Here is an 18,554-nt window from a genome sequence, read left to right as displayed (position 1 = left end):
TAGACTTTTTCCACATTTTGTTGTGTTAATAGTAGACTGATACATTTCCTTCCGAGCATGGTGAAGTTACTAATTGCACTTCGGATAGTTTATCATCATTTACACCTAGTCACTACAAAGATACGCGTCCTTCCTAACTCTGCTGCCGGAGACAAAGAATTCACCATGAGGCCAATGGTGACTTTTAAACAGTAAGATTTAATGTGGCTGTGATAGGACAAAACTGAGGATGGATCAACATTGTAGTTATTCCACAATACTAAACCTAAAAGACAGTGAAAAGGTCTGCACGGAATAAAAAAGGATTTCAAAACATGCTTCCTGAGGCACTAAAGTTACAAATACAATTTAAAAAAAAGAGATAAAATAGAATTTCTCCTGAATACAAGGTGTTATGTTTGGTGCAAATCCTACACATGTCACTGAGTACCACACTTCATATTTTCAAGCATGGTGGTGGCTGTATCATGTTATGGGTATGCTTGTCATTGTCAAGGATAAGGGATAGTTTTTTTTGGGGGGGGGGGATTAAAAATAAACTGAATAGAGTTAAGCACATGCAAAAATCCTAGCGGTAAACCGTATTCAGTGTGCTTTCCAGCAGACAGACAAATTCACCTTTCAGCAGGACAACCTAAAACAAGGCCAAATGTACTGGAGTTGCTTACCAGGACAACATTGAATGTTCCTGTGTGGCTTAGTTACATTTAAATCATCTAGAAAATCTAAAAGGCAAGAGTTGGAAATGGCTGTCTAGCTTGACAGAGCTTGATGTATTTTACAACGTGCAAATATTGTACAATCAAGGTGTGAGAAGCTCATAGAGACTTACCCAGAAAGACTCACAGCTATAATTGCCGCCAAAGGTGATTCTTATATGTATTGACTCAGGCACGTGAATACTTAGGTAAAACGAGATTTCTGCCGTTCATTTTCAATACATTCGCAAAATGATAAAAACGTGGTTCACTCATTATGGGGTTGTGTGTGTAGTAGATGGGTGAGATAAAAAAAAATATATACTTTCATCCTTTTTGAATTCAGGCTGTAACAGAATGTGGAAGTCAAGAGGTATGAATACTTTCTGTAGGCACTGTAGCAACTAATAAAGATAGTATACTTCAACCACAAGAGAGGCTTGTGGAACATTTATTTGAATTTGTGAACTGGCAAAGTAATGTTCTATAGAAAAAAAATATATATCTTCTGTTTATACAACATACCATACAGTTTCACCTTTATATTTACTTCATGTATAGCGAATACTCAGTCTTAAAACAGAGCGCGGAGGAAAGGTTTCACAGTTTAAACCCAATAAAATCGTTAACACTCAATACTGGAATGTGACAAGAAAACTAAGCTTTCAAATGGCAAAATAAAACAATTTTAACAGAACACAAAGGTAGTCTTGACGTTTTTAATACACGGTTACCTGTACATATGAGGAAAAAACACTAAAATTAAACATTTCGAAATTATAATATCCCTTTTCATTAAGCAATGAAGTTAACACTAGATTCATTTCGTAACTAATCAATCATACATATATTAGATCACACAAAGTAGAAAGAAAAATGAATTAAAAAGTTTAGCATTGGACTGTACACGAGTCCACAGTGTGTACTGGATGGGGCATTAGGGAAACTGGGTGGTACCAAATAAGACAATTTTGATCGTAATACTTAGCATATAAAAAACTACAATTAATTATTACACAGGTAGAATCCAGAGGCTTAGCAGTCTTGAATTATTTAGGTACAAAACATACATAAAAACCTGGCATTTCTCATTTTTGTCCATAGCAAGATGCAACATCAAATTTCAAATGACACATTCACGATCTTTGAACATTTTCAGTATGAAAACAGAGCAGAAAAACAGGGACAGTTTTCCTGTGATAATGACTCCATGAAAAAAACTTCTTTGATTTAATTATATATATATTTTTAAATAAAGTATTTAGTCAAGTATCTGAGCATACATACATAGTTTTACAAGATAGCAAAGGCAAATAACTCACAAAATGCAACATCCCCTTTCCCATATCAGATCATTGTAATAAATTATTCATTACATTTTCATATGCCTAAAAAAAAATTCATCTAAGAACTACAAGTTAAACGCCTGTCAAAATATTAGAGAATCCATCTTTGTTTCAAAAATGAAATAAGATATTGCACCTTTTTTAAACCAGAGTACAATAAAAGACAATGGAAAACAATACAAAGCACAACAGGAATTAAATTAGGAATTGACTGCCATTTGCCAACATCTCTCGTATTTTGCAACAAAATTATACATTTTCCTGTAACAAAATATCACAGTTTCATCTCACTGAATTAAAATGCTTTTTGTAAAAGGAAAAGAAAACATTTTTACACATTCTTAAAACATCTTATGACAAAACAAAAATTAATTCAAGACTGCTAAGCCCATAATTGCGATTTTATTGCAACAGAACTAGAAAAAATAGATTATATTGCGTTTACTGAAAAGTTACAACTCCGGGGTTCGTTTTGGCAATGTAATTTGAATCAAAAAAGGAAAAAATAGAAAACAAAACAGCTCTCTCATAAGTCCAAAAGGGATCCCGGAAATTGTCAATTCAAAATAATGGTGTACACAAGTATTTAGTAACAATTAAATGTTCCTGATTTAGAAATATTCTTTTTTTAAATTGTATAAGTCATTCTACAGCTAGTGTTTCTCACTAAGAAAAAAGTAAAAGTCTTCAAGGCGTTGCAAATCTAGAAACCTCTGTTACAAAAGGTTTGTTTTCATCCTCTCAGTGATTCAAAAATCTTCAACTAAAGGGTGTCCTCTCTAATGATCCTGCAAAACAGGTTCACATCAGTGACAACGGACAGACATACATTTACATGTGCAAGTTACAGTTCATCTCCTGACAGAAACAACTTAGTTAAACAGGTGGAGAGGGTGCTAAGAGTTGGGATGGGTTCTCACCTGAAGGCCTGGGGCCGGTGTCTGCTGTGCACCCTGGCCATAGTAGGCCCCCTGCTGTCTGTAATACTCCACCCAGGCAGCACTGTAGTCCGGAGGGGAGCTCTGCTGGGAGCCGGGGCCTGCTGCCTGACCTGGGGAGAGGGTGAGCACAGGGTAGAGGAATGGGGGTGACAGAGGAAGGTCAGGGGAGAGGGAGTTGGAGGCACCAGAGCATAGAGCACTACTGACAGCATCAAACAGCGAGCAGAAATCTACTTCCTCCGATGTTGTGCACTCAAAAGGCAAGACTATTGGAGGAGTTTGGTGGCCACGTGGGTGTAATCTTACTCTGTTTCTTGTAGTAATCCTCCCATGCTTTGCTGTAGTCAGAGCCACTGCTCTGGGCTTGGCTCTGCTGACCTGGGCACAATAAAACAAGGATGAATCAATACAACACACACCAAACCAGCTACCAAGATCTCCCCAATTAATGTGTTCGGCTCCATAAATTCAATTTCTTCTGACTCAAATATATTCAATTATTCAAACTAATGCTAATGTACATTGGTGATAAAATCAAAAGTCTGCTCATTACACATTTAAAATGGCATTGATACACTCAGCAATCCAGCTGCACAAACATATAACCAAAATGGTAAACTTCTGACTACAATCATCGGCGTCAAATGGTGTCAAGGTGACATGACATTTCTGCCCATAGACTCAAGTTCCTTTGCACAAAACCTCTTTAAACAAGGGCAGGGGGAAGGTTTGAGGTCTGGTTCCGAGGTGTATACTACGCACAACCCTAACCCTTAGTGGTGTTACACAAGCGAGAAGGGGTAGGAGCTCCCTTCTCTGATCTCCCCGAGAAGACTGACTCTTGCCTATGTTTTTAGAATACGGCTCCCATGCTTTGGAATAGTCCATCTGTCCGGTCTGGTATCCATTGAGACCTGCAACCAGACAGATAACACTGTTGGAGGACAGAGTTACTGCACGAGGGTCTTTCAATGGAGGCTGAGGCTTACCATCCAGACATGTCCCGCTGTATCCTATTGCTTGAGGCCTCTACCCAAACTTAGCCCAAACCGTAACTTGAACTTCCATCGAGTGAAAATTGGCTTTGAAATTTGAAGAAACGAAGGAACAAAATGTAAGTAAACCCATATCTGGACGGTTAGTCACATTCTGAATGCAAGGACTTTTCTGCCCCTCTCTTGAGTTGAATTTAAATGCACTGCAGCATTGCCAAAACCAGCCTTCAGTCTTTAATCTCTCCAATTCCTTGTATTCCTAGGAAATTTCTGTTCAACTGGCAACATGTTGTCAGTAAGCAGAGCAGAGAGCATAAGACATAGCAAGTTTTAGTCCTCCTTCCACCTCTTTGTCCTCTTTCATTTCTCTGGGAGGGACTGTTATGCCCAGCATTATTTTGAGGATTACATGATCTCCATATATCAAGGAATTGTAGTGAAATGGCAGACCGATATTGGTATTAAGTGTTATGGGTATCCCACCCTGAACCTAACTGACTTACTGGGGTCCTGCTGGCCCGGAGCCTGCCATGTCTGATATGTTGTGCCCCATCCTCCTGTCAGGAATGTCTGGGGTCCACTAACACCACAAAAACAGAGATACACATGTCAGACGGTTTAAGAGACCTACGGTCACAGTTTATATTTATACTAATTGTTGGCATGGGAATTGTTAAATCATTGTTGTTTTCATACTTTGGTCAGTGTAAGTAGCAGCCGAGAACATAGACGAAGGCATGTTAGACAAATGTAACAGTAGTAGAAAGTGTGGAGACCAAGAAGCTACTCACTTCTGATGCGGGGTAGTTGGTCCTTGTCCGAATGGGTTCAGACCAAAACTGCTGTTGCCCCCCATTCCTGAGGCCTAGATGAGAGAGCAAGAAAGGACAGGAGAGACCACACTTGTGGTTAAACGGGGGTGAACAGGCAAGGCCAAAGGGCAGTGCTGGCCGCTGACGCACTCCATTAAGTCCATTTGATGGATTCTTCATGTTTAACCCCGGGTGACATACTGGTGGATGGTAGGGGCACAAGAACCAGTTGCACCCCCCCTTTGACATGTGCCCTCATGAATATCAGGTCAGACAATAGCTTTTTTTTGGGGGGGTGGGGGGAGCGGTATAAAAAAGGACCACCTACCCCAATCTTCTCATCGATCAGCTGGCGGGCCATTTCCATCTGCTGGTGGGTGCCGCGGATGGAGAAGATGCGCACGTTGGGGTCAGTGTTAGGTGGCGGGTTTCTCTGCAGCTCCACATGCGCTCCGGACTGCTGGTTGATGTTCTTGATGGTTTCGCCACCTTTTAGGGAAGAGGAAACACACAAGTTTACATTTTTACCACCAATCAATCAGTTAGTAAAAACCACCAACAGTTCTTCCTCTGCTGTCTGGTTCTTAAAAACCACCAACAGTTCTTCCTCTGCTGTCTGGTTCTTAAAAACCACCAACAGTTCTTCCTCTGCTGTCTGGTTCTATCCTTTAGGCTTCACCATACGTACCTAAACTCAACCGACTGAAGGTTAGTTGTAGTGATACCTACACCTTCATCCCCATTCTATTTTAACATCCGCGCTAATCAGAGACAAAGGACGACAACACTTCTTCCCCCACGCTGACGAATCAGACGGCAGCTTCCTGACGTGAAGGAGAGCAATTAAACCAGCAGGAAGAAATTAAACTTAGATGGGGAAGAAAAGACAAATTAAAGCGTATCCTCTTTCTGGGATGTCGTTAGTCTCCTTTTGCTTTCCCGACTCCATGTTGCGTTGTGGGGAGGGGGGGGGGATACAATTACAACCCCTCTCCCCCCTCCTGCCATCCCAGTGAAAGGAGCGAGGGGGCTGTCCCAACATCAATTACACATTTGTTCACTGGTGGCTGACACTGGGTTGACCCCAGCTGACCTCGCAGTAAAAACGCTCATCCAAACCGCTCCTCCTCCCGTAGCCTCTTCCCTGCTGCCAATAGACTACACATGGGCCATTAACCCATTGTCAACCAAATGAAACTTCTGCCTTAATGAAGCCATTATGAGGTCCCCCCAGTCAGACAGCAGAGGGGAATGAAGAGCCACACTATTCATTTCATGAACTGGGCCTCGCTGGGACCACATCATACAGCCTTATTATTGAGACTGGTTTAGTAAGCTGGACAAAAAAAGGAGGGGATATAAAGTGCAACTGGCGAGGGACTTAGGATAAGGGGGAGGGAGCCCAGACAAGTTGGCCAGCAGTATGGGAAAATCAACCAGGCGCTTAAACTTAAGTGAGAATCAAAATAAAATGTTATTTGTCAAATGCTTCGTAAACAAGTGTAGACTAACAGTGAAATGCTTACTTACGAGCCTTTCCAAACAATGCAGAAAAAAAAGGAATAAATACAATGAGTAACAATAACATGGCTATATAAATGTACAGTATATATCAGTACTGAGTCGAGGTGAAGGGGAACGAGGTAATTGTGGTAGATATGTACATATAGGTAGGCATGACGTGACTAGGCAACAGGATAGATAAACAGTAGCAGCAGCGAATGTGATTAGTCAAGAGTTCATGCAAAAAAAAAAAAAAAAAAAAAAAAAAAGTCAACCAAGAGCTACACGGACTAACTATTTAGCAGTCCTATGGCTTAGGGGTACAAGCTGTTCATGGTTCTGTTGGTTCCAGACTTCGGTACTGCTTGCCGTGCGGTAGCAGAGAACAGTCCGACTTGGATGGCTGGACTCTTGGACAATTTTTAGGGCCTTCTGCCGTAGAGGTCAACCGATTAATTAGGGAAGATTAAGTTCATAAAATCGGTATTCTGCCTTTTTGTACACCGATTACATTGCAGGCAGACCACCTGTTACGCGAGTACAGCGTCAATGGGGCCTTGTGGCTGCAATGAGTCAAGGTAAGTTACAAGCTAGCGTTAAACTTATCTTATTAAAAACATTTTTTTATAATCACTCGTTAACCTAGTAATATTATCAACCATGTGTTGTTAACTAGCTTGTCCTGTGGTGCATATAATCAATGCAGTGGCTGTACATTTATCATCGAATCACAGCCTCCTTTAACCCAAACGGGTGATGATTTAACAAAAACGCAATCTTGGCACAAATGTACTTAACAATATTCATCAATGCCTTTCTTAAAATCAATACACAGATGTATATATTTTTAAACCTGCATATTTAGTTAATATTGCCTGCTAACATGCGTTTCTTTTAACTATGGAAATTGTGTCCCTTCTCTTGCATTCAGTGCAAGCAGAGTCAAGGTATATGCAACAGTTTGGCCTACCTGGCTCATTGCGAACGGTGTGACCGTAACTCATTTGCCAGAATTTTACATAATTATGACATAACATTAAATATTGCTGTTACATTGCACAACCTTCAGACTTAAGGTTGCCACCCTTTCGATAAAATACGGAACGGTTCCGTATTTCACTGAAAGAATAAACTTTGTTTATTTCGAAATGATAGTTTCCGGATTTGACCATATTAATGACCAAAGGATCGTATTTCGGTGTGTTATTATATTATAATTACGTCTATGATTTGATAGAGCAGTCTGACTGAGCGGTGGTAGGCAGCAGCAGGCTCGTAAGCATTCATTCAAACAGCACTTTAATGCGTTTCCCAACAGCTCTTAGCAATGCTTGAGGCACAGCGCTGTTAATGACTCAAGCCTATCAACTCCTGAGATTAGGCTGGCAATACGAAAGTGCCAATAAGAACATCCAATAGTCAAAAGGTATATGAAATACAAAATGGTAGAGACAGAAATAGTCGATGTGTCATAATTCCTATAATAACTACAACCTAAAACTTCTTAAACTGGGAATATTGAACCACCAGCTGAGCAAGGAACGTACGTTAGCTTCTTTATTTATTTTTACATGGCACATATTGCACTTTTACTTCAACAGTTTTTGCATTATTTAAACCAAATTGAACACATTTCATTATTTGAGACTAAATAGATTTGATGTATTATATTAAGTTAGTGTTGTGTTGTAATTGTCATTATTACAAATATATATGAAAATCCGCATCGGCTTTTTTTGGTCCTCCAATAAAATCGGTAACGGCGTTGAAAAATCATAATCGGTCGACCTCTATTCCCGACACCGCCTGGTATAGAGGTCGTAGATAGCAGGAAGCTCAGCCCCAGTGATGTACTGGGTCATACGCACTATCCTCTGTAGCGCCTTGTGGCCGGACGCCAAGCGGTGATGCAGCCAGTCAAGATGCTCTCAATGGTGCAGCTGTAGAACTAAGGGGCCATGCCAAATGTTTTCAGTCTCCTGAGGGGAAAAGGCATTGTGTGTGGACCAGTCCTTGGGGATGTGGATACCGAGGACCTCGAAGCTCTCGACACGCTCCAATACAGCCCTGTCAAAGTGGATGGGGGCGTGCTCCGGCCACCGTTTCCTGTAGTCCACGATCAGGTCATTTGTCTTGCTGACAGTTAGACAGCTCTACCGTTTAGCTCAATGCAGATGTTACCTGTAATCCATGGCTTCTGGTTGAGATACGTACGTATCGTCACTGTGGGGACGACCTTGTCGACGCACTATTAATGTAGCCGGTGACTGAGGTGGTAAACTCCTCAATGACATCGGATGAATTCCATAACATATTCCAGTCTATGCTAGTGAAACAGCCATGTAGCTTAGCATCCGATTGATTGCACGACTTCTGTATTGAGCGTGTCACTGGTCCATCTTTTTTTAGTTTTTGTTTGTAAGCAGGAATATATACACTGCTCAAAAAAAATAAAAGGGAACACTAAAATTACACATCCTAGATCTGAATTAATGAAATTTTCTTAAATACTTTCTTTACATAGTTGAATGTGCTGACAACAAAAAGGATCAATGGAAATCAAATTTATCAACCCATGGAGGTCTGGATTTGGAGTCACACTCAAAATTAAAGTGGAAAACCACACTACAGGCAGATCCAACTTTGATGTAATGTCCTTAAAACATGTCAAAATTAGGCTCAGTAGTGTGTGTGGCCTCCACGTGCCTGTATGACCTCCCTACAACGCCTGGGCATGCTCCTGATGAGGTGGCGGATGGTCTCCTGAGGGATCTCCTCCCAGACCAGGACTAAAGCATCCGCCAACTCCTGGTGCAACGTGGCGTTGGTGGATGGAGCAAGACATGATGTACCAGATGTGCTCAATTGGATTGAGGTCTGGGGAACGGGCGGGCCAGTCCATAGCATCAATGCCTTCCTCTTGCAGGAACTGCTGACACACTCCAGCCACATGAGGTCTAGCATCGTCTTGCATTAGGAGGAACCCAGGGCCAACCGCACCAGCATATGGTCTCACAAGGGGTCTGAGGATCTCATCTCGGTACCTAATGGCAGTCAGGCTACCTCTGGCGAGCACATGGAGTGCTGTGCGGCACCCCAAAAGAAATGCCACCCCACACCATGACTGACCCACCGCCAAACCGGTCATGCTGGAGGATGTTGCAGGCAGCAGAACGTTCTCCACGGCGTCTCCAGACTGTCACGTCTGTCACGTGCTCAGTGTGAACCTGCTTTCATCTGTGAAGAGCATAGGGAGCCAGTGGCGAATTTGCCAATCTTGGTGTTCTCTGGCAAATGCCAAACATCCTGCACGGTGTTGGCTGTAAGCACAACCCCCACCTGTGGACGTTGGGCTCTCATACCACCCTCATGGAGTCGGTTTCTGACCGTTTGAGCAGACACATGCACATGTGGCCTGCTGGAGGTCATATTGCAGGGCTCTGGCAGTGCTCTTCCCGCTCCTCCTTGCACAAAGGCGGAGGTAGTGGTCCTGCTGCTGGGTTGTTGCCCTCCTACAGCCTCCTCCACGTCTCCTGATGTACTGGCCTGTCTCCTGATAGCGCCTCCATGCTCTGGACACTACGCTGACAGACACAGCAAACCTTCTTGCCACAGCTCGCAATGATGTGTCATCCTGGATGAGCTGCACTACCTGAGCCACTTGTGTGGGTTGTAGACTCCGTCTCATTCTACCACTAGAGTGAAAGCACCGCCAGCATTCAAAAGTGACCAAAACATCAGCCAGGAAGCATAGGAACTGAGAAGTGGTCTGTGGTTGCCACCTGCAGAACCACTCCTTTATTGGGGGTGTCTTGCTAATTGCCTATGATTTCCACCTGTTGTCTATTCCATTTGCACAACAGCATGTGAAATGTATTGTCAAATCAGTGTTGCTTCTTAAGTGGACAATTTGATTTCACAGAAGTGTGATTGACTTGTGGTCGTATTTGCCAAATGGAGGGTGAGGGAGAGCTTTGTATGCGTTTCTGTGTGTGGAGTAAAAGTGATCTAGAGTTTTAGCCTCTAGTTGCACAGGGGACATGCTGGTAAAAATGAGGAAAGATGTCAGTTTCCCTGTATTAAAATCAATGGCCACTAGGAGCACTACCTCCAGCTATGTATTTTGTTGTTTGCTTATGGCCCGATACAGCTCATTGAGTGCAGTCTTAGTGCCAGCATTGGTTAGTGGCGGTAAATAGACAGCTATGAAAAATACAGTACCAGTCAAGAGTTTGGACACATCTACTCGTTTAAGGGTGTTTCTTTTTTTATTATTTTCTACACTGTATTATAGTGAAGAAATCACAACCATCAAATAACACATATGGAACCATGTAGTATCCAAACGTGTTCAACAAATCAAAATATTGTTTATATCCGAGATTCTTCATAGTAGCAACCCTTTGCCTTGACAGCTTTGCACACTCTTGGTATTCTCTGAACCCGCTTCACCTGGAATGCTTTTCCAACAGTCTTTAAGGAATTCCCACATATGCTGAGCACTTGTTGGCTACTTTTCCTTCTCTGTGGTGAAAACTCATCCCAAACCATCTCAATTGGGTTGAGGCCAGGTGATTGTGTAGGCCAGGTTATCTGATGCTGCACTCAATCATTCTCCTTCTTGGTCTAATAGTCCCTACACAGCCTGGAGGTGCGTTTTGGGTCATTGTCCTGTTGAAAAACTGAAAGTCCCACTAAGCGCAAACCAGATGGGATGGCGTATTGCTGCAGAATGCTGTGGAATTATAAATAAGTAACAGTGTCACCAGCAAAGCCCAATCACACCACCTCCTCCATGCTTCGCGGTGGGAACCACACATGCAGAGCTCATCTATTCACCTAGTCTGCATCACAAAGACGACGGTTGAAACCAAAAACCTCATTTTGGACTCATCAGACCAAGAAACAGATTTCCACAGTTCTAATGTCCATTGCTTGTGTTTCTTGGCCCAAGCAATACTTCTTATTGGTGTCCTTTAGTAGTGGTTTCTTTGCAGCAATTCGACCATGAAGGCCTGATTCACGCAGTCTCCTCTGAATAGTTGATTGAGATGTCGGTTACTTGAAAGCTGAAGCATTTATTTGGCCTGCAATTTCTGGAGGACAGTAACTAATGAACTTATCCTCTGCAGCAGAGGTAACTGGCTTTTCCTTAACTGTTGCGGTAATCATGAGCCAGTTCCATCACAGTGCTTGATGGTTTTTGTAACTGCACTTGAAGAAATGTTCAAACTTTTTGAAATTTTCCAGATTTACTGACCATGTCTTAAAGTAATTTTGTTTCTCTTTGCTTATTTGAGCTGTTCTTGACATATGGACTTGGTATTTTTTACCAAATAGGGGTGGTATACAGAAGATGATCCAATCTTGTCACAACACAACTGATTGGCTCAAATGCATTGAAAGAATTTCCACAAATTACCTTAACAAGGCACACCTGTTAATTGATATGCATTCCAGGTGACTAACTCATGAAGCTGGTTGAGAGAATGCCAAGAGTGTGCAAAGCTGTCAAGGCAAAGGGTGGCTACTTTGCCAAATCGAAAATCTATTTGGATTGGTTTAACACTTGGATACTACATGATTCCATGTGTGTTATTTCATAGTTTTGATGTATTCCTTATTATTCTACAATGTAGAAAAAAGTTAAAAGAAAAATCTTGGAATGAGTGGGTGTCTAAACTTTTGACTTACTGTAGATAAAAATCTTTGTAAATTGTATGTCTGCAGCTTATCGTGGGGTATTGTTACTCTGCCATGAAAACCTAGAGACTTCCTTAACATTAGAGATACAGCAGACCAGCTGTCGTTAACAAAAAGAAACAACCCCCCTAACTTTACCCGAAGCAGCCTTTCGGTCTTGACAATGCATAGAAAAAAAAACAGCTCGATAACTGTCCATGTCCTTGTTCAGCCACAACTCAGAGAAACATAGACTATTACAGTTCTTCAGGTCCCGCTGATGAACTGGACAAGCTCCGTTCGAGTCTCTCTAGTAATTGTACGTTCGCCAATAGAACCGAGGGTAGAGGCAGTTTATTTACTCGCCAAAATAGTCGTCAGGGAGCCCAATCATTTGTCTCTCATTTGTCTGCTTCAAGAATGTTTCTGAAGATAAACTTTTTCTTGAATTTCATTTGCAAAGAAAGTAAATCCTTGAATATGAGTTGTGGACACTAGAGTAGAAGTACTCTTTCAGTTGAATGTTTATATCTCCACAGTTAACATAAACCACAACAAAGAGATGGGTCTAATACCTTACACATGAAGATCTTTACATGTTTTTTTTTTATAACTTAACTGGACGATGCTGGGCTAATTGTGTGCCACCCTATGGGACTACCAGTCATTGCCGGTAGTGACACAGCCTGGGATTGAACCCGGGTCTGTAGTGACGCCTGAAACAGACCGCTGCGCCACTCGGGGGGCCGGAAGATGATAGTTGATGACTTGTCTAGAGTTGAATCCCGCAAACAATTACCCCCCCCAGCCAGTCACTACAAAGACAACGCTCCTACATGTCAGACTCAATCTCACAAGCACAAACATGACTCGAGCCACGCTACCTACCACGGTAAATTCCCACCCTTAAAAGGGGCAGGTGAATTTGTCACATCTGTGATATATTGGTTAAATGACTGTTTAATTAAAAATACATTTTGACAGTCTACCACATTACTTCTTACTAGTAATGCATTTATTGCTTTAGAAACATTAAAGCATGCTCAGCCGTTGTTTTGTTAGTGTAATTCTAGCAGGAGGAAAATGTTGGCTGGTAAAAAAAAAAAGAAAAAAAAGAGGCTGGTAGATTTTTTTATCCATCTACCTGCCACAGTGACTGGTGGAGCAAAAAGTACATTTTATGCCCTGTATGTGTGGGTGGGTGGCGTGAGCCCCAAGTTACCAGGCTGTGTGTATTTGGGGGTGTAATCAGTGGGTCAAGCAGCTGCATAAAGGCATCGTAAAGATATTAATCACCTCAGTCTGTAAGGCCAGGCTGACAGGACCCAGACCCACAGTCATATTGGACCAGTTCATATGCTAATGCAGGGAGGGGGGTTCGCAGGGGGACGCAACGCCCAGGTTTATTCGCCCCCCCTCCCACCTCACAAAAGCCACTTGACATTTCTATTGCCATGTTTCTATCATAGGTAAAGAGCCCCCCCCTCTAACCACGCCCACCACAGCACACACACCCATAGGACAGGGACACACTCAGGGCTCCTCCGTAAGCGCAATGGTCAATGACTTTTAAATAGCTGGCAATGGAGTGAGCATGAATGGCCAATAAGCTAATTCCTCTCATTCATTCCCTCACTCCACTCCATTGAGCTGAAAGGGCCTCATTAGATGCCAGGAAACCTTCTACGTGATTGAAGGCTGTTATTATGAACCTTTAACAATTAATGTCACATTACATGCATTATCCCTGTCATTAAGCCCTTAGGGATGGGACACAATGCCACTTGTGCTGCATGCATGAGCCAGTGGAGGGGGTGAGGTGAGGGGGTGGCTGGACCCACACCATACGGGCTCATTGTGCAACTTTAAATGGCATTTCATCACGAGAGAACAAGCACAAGCTAATGGCCTGGCAATGATTCACTTTGGGCATAATCAAGGTTCTTGATAAATTGCTTATGCCTCTTTAAGTGATGAAGACCGCTGGTAAAAGAAAGAATCGACTGAAAGACAACATTATGCATTAAGGCTTGGTTTTCCCGAGAATGCACAGTAGGGGATGGCCTCGAACAATTTTTGAAAAACTTTTCCTATTGGAAGTACACACACACTGAAAGATAAAAAAAAACTGCTCAACTGAACTTTGAGAAGGGCTTTCAAGGAGTTGATCTGATGTCACCGGACTCGCACCTTGTTCCCACCCCCCCCCACCATGTCATACCTGGACCACCATATGACATGTGCCTTTTGTTAATTTACTCAGGTTTTAAATGAGGCGAAAATGAGACCAGAATAGGACTTTAAATGGGTTAATGGCTTTACTCAAAAATACATTCAAATGACAAAGATTGTTTTTGCTGGTGATGGATCTTGACAGCACCAAATGTAAAACTTGCAGAATAATTTACTCACTGCGTTTGCTTTCTCACCTTTTCCAATCACCAGGCCACACTTGTCGGCAGGTATCGAGTACGTCACTTCCTGCAGTCCACCAGGCGCACCCATGTTCCAGTCTCCACGGCCTCTGCCCCGGCCTCTGGGCCCCACAGGACTCCCAAAGCCATCCCTCTCCTGTAGAGGAACCAGTGGGTGAGAACAGGCTCCTAGACAGACACCAACACACAAACATTTTACACACCTCAACCCCCCCCCCCCCCTCCCCCCAGTATCACCAGTGCAGCAAAATCTTGTCAAATTAAATAGTTCAGATTGTTAGGCATTCTCTTCAAATTCATGTGACTTGCATCATTTTACCTTCGACCCGATAGAAAGAGTAAACCATGGAATATGACCAAGAGCGCCACCATGTGGGAGATTCTCTATGTTCTAGGGTTGGAGACATGCCTCAGAGACTAAGCTCACCCACCCAGTGTACATTCTCTGCTCAGGGGCAGTGGGTCAGGTGACAGAAACTAGAGGTGGTGGAGGTGGAGACCCACTGCCCTGTTACCTGTCTGTACACCTGTCTGAGGAGGTCCCCCCCACCACCCAGCCACAGGGCTAGGGGGTCCAGAGAAGCTTGAGAGGTGGCCAGGCTGGCCCTGTCCGGGAGCCAGCCAGCTAGAGAATGGGCTGGGGAGGCCTGCTACACAGGCAACAAGGAGTTTAAGGGGGGCATAGCTTACTTCAGAAATACTGTAAGGCAGGAGTGAACCAATCTGATACGATTCATAAGGGGTTGTTCATTTCATGGCAGAAATATTTAAAGTAAAAAAAGTGGAATCCGTGCTGTACCTGTACCTGTGCCGTTTGGACCAGCTCGTTGATGAGATGCACTGCATGCTGGCAACGGTCAGACTGGCCCATCACCTGGGCAATCCGGTCGGGACTGATGCCATCGTCTGAAGGAGAGGGGGACACTAGTCAGAACTGTTACATTAAACATAGTCCTTTGTAGCCCAGTTGGAAGAGCATGACACTTGTAACGCCAGGGTAGTGGGTTTGATTCCCAGGACCAGCCATAGTGAAAAAGTATGCATGCATGACTAAGTCGCTTTGAAGTGTAATCATGGCACAGCCTCACTGAACATTACAGATTCTCCAAGACATTTGTTGTTACAGCCACCATGTGAGTCAATTGAAGAACAAGACAGGCAAACAAAAGATTCCAGATAGATTCAAGATTGAGGCCATCACTAACATTGACAATTGTATTAGCCAAGCACAAGGGAAAACACCTTTAGTAGAGGGGAGCGGGCTCACCTGGTTTGAACTGGATCCTGACCCCAGAGTCATTCTGGATCTTCTTGATCATCTCTCCGTTCCTCCCAATGACGATGCCCACAGCAAACCTGGGGACTGCCACATCCAGACTGCTTCCCCCAGTCTGGATCCAAAGTCTCCCCTGCTGGCCCGGAAGTCTCCCTGGTCCTTGTCCCGGATGATCTCCACCACCAGCTCTCGCGCTTGCTGCAAAACACCAATGCCACCAGCACAGAAATGTTTACATATTTTAACTGTAATATACAGTTGTATATTGTGGGAGGGGCTAGGTCCACATAATGGTGCAACTTTTAAAAAATCCCAAAAGCTCTGACGAAGGCCGTGTGGCCGATACGTAAGCTTATTAAAGATCGGTGATACTATCAAGAGCAGTGTGCAGTTTCCTTTTTCCTTCATCTTGTTCAATTGTTGCCATGCACCTGCAAATTAGATTGCTCAGATGTGCGAGTGCCTTTTGGATTGTTATATACACAAAGGCTGATTGATACCTTGAATCGTCTATCCTTGCCTTTTACAAACTCATTGGTCTTCTAACACGTTTTTATACTTTACAAAAATAGAAAACAACAATTAACAGTTTTACTGAGTTACAGTTCATAAGGAAATCAGTCAATTGTAATAAATTCATTAGGCCCTAATCTGGGGATTTCACATGACAGGGGAGCCCGGCCCAGCCACTCAGAATGTGTTTTATCCCCACAAAAAGGGCATCAATTTCATCAGCTGTCCAGGTGGCTCGTCTTAGACCATCCCGCAGGTGAAGAAGCCAGATGTGGCGGTCCTGGGCAGGTGTGGTTACACGTGGTCTGCGGTTGTGAGGCCAGTTGGACATCTTGCCAAATTCTCTAAGATGACGGAGGCAGCTTATGGTAGGGAATTTAACATTCAATTCTCTGGCAACAGCTCTGGTGGACATTCCTGCAGTCAGCATGACAATTGCGCGCTCCCTCAAAAACATAAGACATCTGTGACATTGTGTTTTTTGACAAAACGGCACATTTTAGAGTAGCCTTATTGTCCACAGCACAAGGTGCACCTGTAACGATCATGCTGTTTAATCAACTTCTTGATATGCCACACCTGTCAGGTGGATGGATTATCTTGGCAAAGGAGAAATGCTCACTTAGAGGGATGTAAATAAATGGGTGCACAAAAGGAGAGAAATAAGCTTGTTGTGCACATGGACCATTTCTGGGATCTTTTATTTCAGCTCATGAAACATGTGACCAACACTTTTCATGTTGCCGTTATATTTTTGTTGAGCACACGAGCAGGCGTGGAGTGTCGATATGAAGGAGGGGATCCAGGTTTCAGGGACTGACTGACCTGCACTTTGTAGGGGTCCCCAGTGATTCTCAGGGGTTTGTCTGCTCCAGTGGGCATGGGGCCATCCTGGATCATCATCATTTTCACACCGGTTCTCTCCTGTGGGGAGCATGTCAAAAAAACATGTCAAAAATAATCTGAACTACCTATTCCAGATGTAGAGAAAGTGAGATGGTTGAATAATGTTGACAATGAAGCACAAACGAGTAGATATCTTCCCATTGCTTATTGACAACTTCCTCCATTTCAATACCCACGGTTTCTGAAGAACTGCCTAAACGAATGTGGTTAACTTCAATAACCCAAAACAGTGGCATAAGGAGAAATTTATTTCGCAGCTTAAAAACAAAATCACTAAGACCGGAGCATTTTTTGTTAATACACGTGTGCCTCAACCACAGAATCCACTGAGCGTCTCGTGGACGTACCTGCAGTTGTTTGATGGTGTCCCCACCCTTGCCAATGACCAGGCCCACTTTGCTGGCAGGGATGAGGATCTCCTGGATGGCGCTGTTGCTGTCCATCTCGCTGTGGAACCCCGGGCCGTTCCGACACCGGTCCACAATCTGACTCAGCAGCCTCTTGGCCTGTCTGGTGGGAGAGGGGCACAGTCCACTCATGGCCATGTTCATACATAGCCAGACCATGCATACAAACTATAGCTGATGGGTTTCTCCATGTGCAGAAACTAGATATTGAATAATGTCAACGGATTGTAAGGTGGTGCCACCTAATAACAGCAAAGGACCATTCATCCGGTGCTGGTCATTATGGTGGAATTCAGGAGGGCGCCGCGGAGAGCATTACGATAAACCGACACAGCCTTCCTCTTGCCGAAGCATTTTGCTTAGGTCTGTAATTGTGGCCGATTTTTGCTAGACAATGTTCCCGTAGATTGTAAAAGCATTATTTGGTCAACAGTAATAGTCTATGCATTATGTTGATTCCTGCTATGAAAGTATATGCCGGTCTCTGCTTCACTGCCGGCTCCCACTACCCACAGCGCGCACAGAGGGAGAGATGCAGTCGGAGAAGCATCAGCATATGACCTTTCTTCAAAATGCTATTGCGGGAAAAAAACAGTTTTCAAAGCAACCAATGTTCTAGTTACAGAGCAGAGTGACAGCTTTCTGAGAGTATATCATGTATTTCTCACCTCTTAATGTTGAGTTCATGGCAACACTTTACAACCAGTATAGGCTGTGTTGTATGGGTTTTACGCCACTGTGGAGCAGAGCGTACTATTTACAGTGAATAGGCCTACATCACATAGCTTGGGCATTGCGCTGGAAAGCATGTGGGACATTAGCTTACATTTACTGATACATTAATCAATTAGCCTACATTGCTATATAGCAATAATATCATATTTATAGTTAGCAATCGAGCTAAGTGTTTATCAGCTGGCGAATAATATAACTTATAGGTCAATACGGACAAAGATCCCAGAAAATTCTCTGGAGCCAAAAATAATTCTGATAATTATGGATACTATTTTTAAAGGTTGCACATCAAAATATAAAATCAT

At 43.2% G+C, this 18,554-nt stretch overlaps 1 pseudogene; it reads right to left on the bottom strand.

Moving 5' to 3' along the window:
• Positions 1–1,403: 1,403 nt before the first annotated feature.
• LOC135544467 (far upstream element-binding protein 3-like) overlaps positions 1,404–18,554 on the bottom strand; it is a 28,121-nt pseudogene continuing 10,970 nt past the window's right edge.

The sequence above is a fragment of the Oncorhynchus masou genome, chromosome 8 (genome assembly GCF_036934945.1).
Source record: "Oncorhynchus masou masou isolate Uvic2021 chromosome 8, UVic_Omas_1.1, whole genome shotgun sequence".
Lineage (NCBI taxonomy): Eukaryota > Metazoa > Chordata > Actinopteri > Salmoniformes > Salmonidae > Oncorhynchus > Oncorhynchus masou.
The sequence above is the reverse complement of the archived record's forward strand: the minus strand, read 5'-3'. Positions and strand labels throughout refer to the sequence as shown.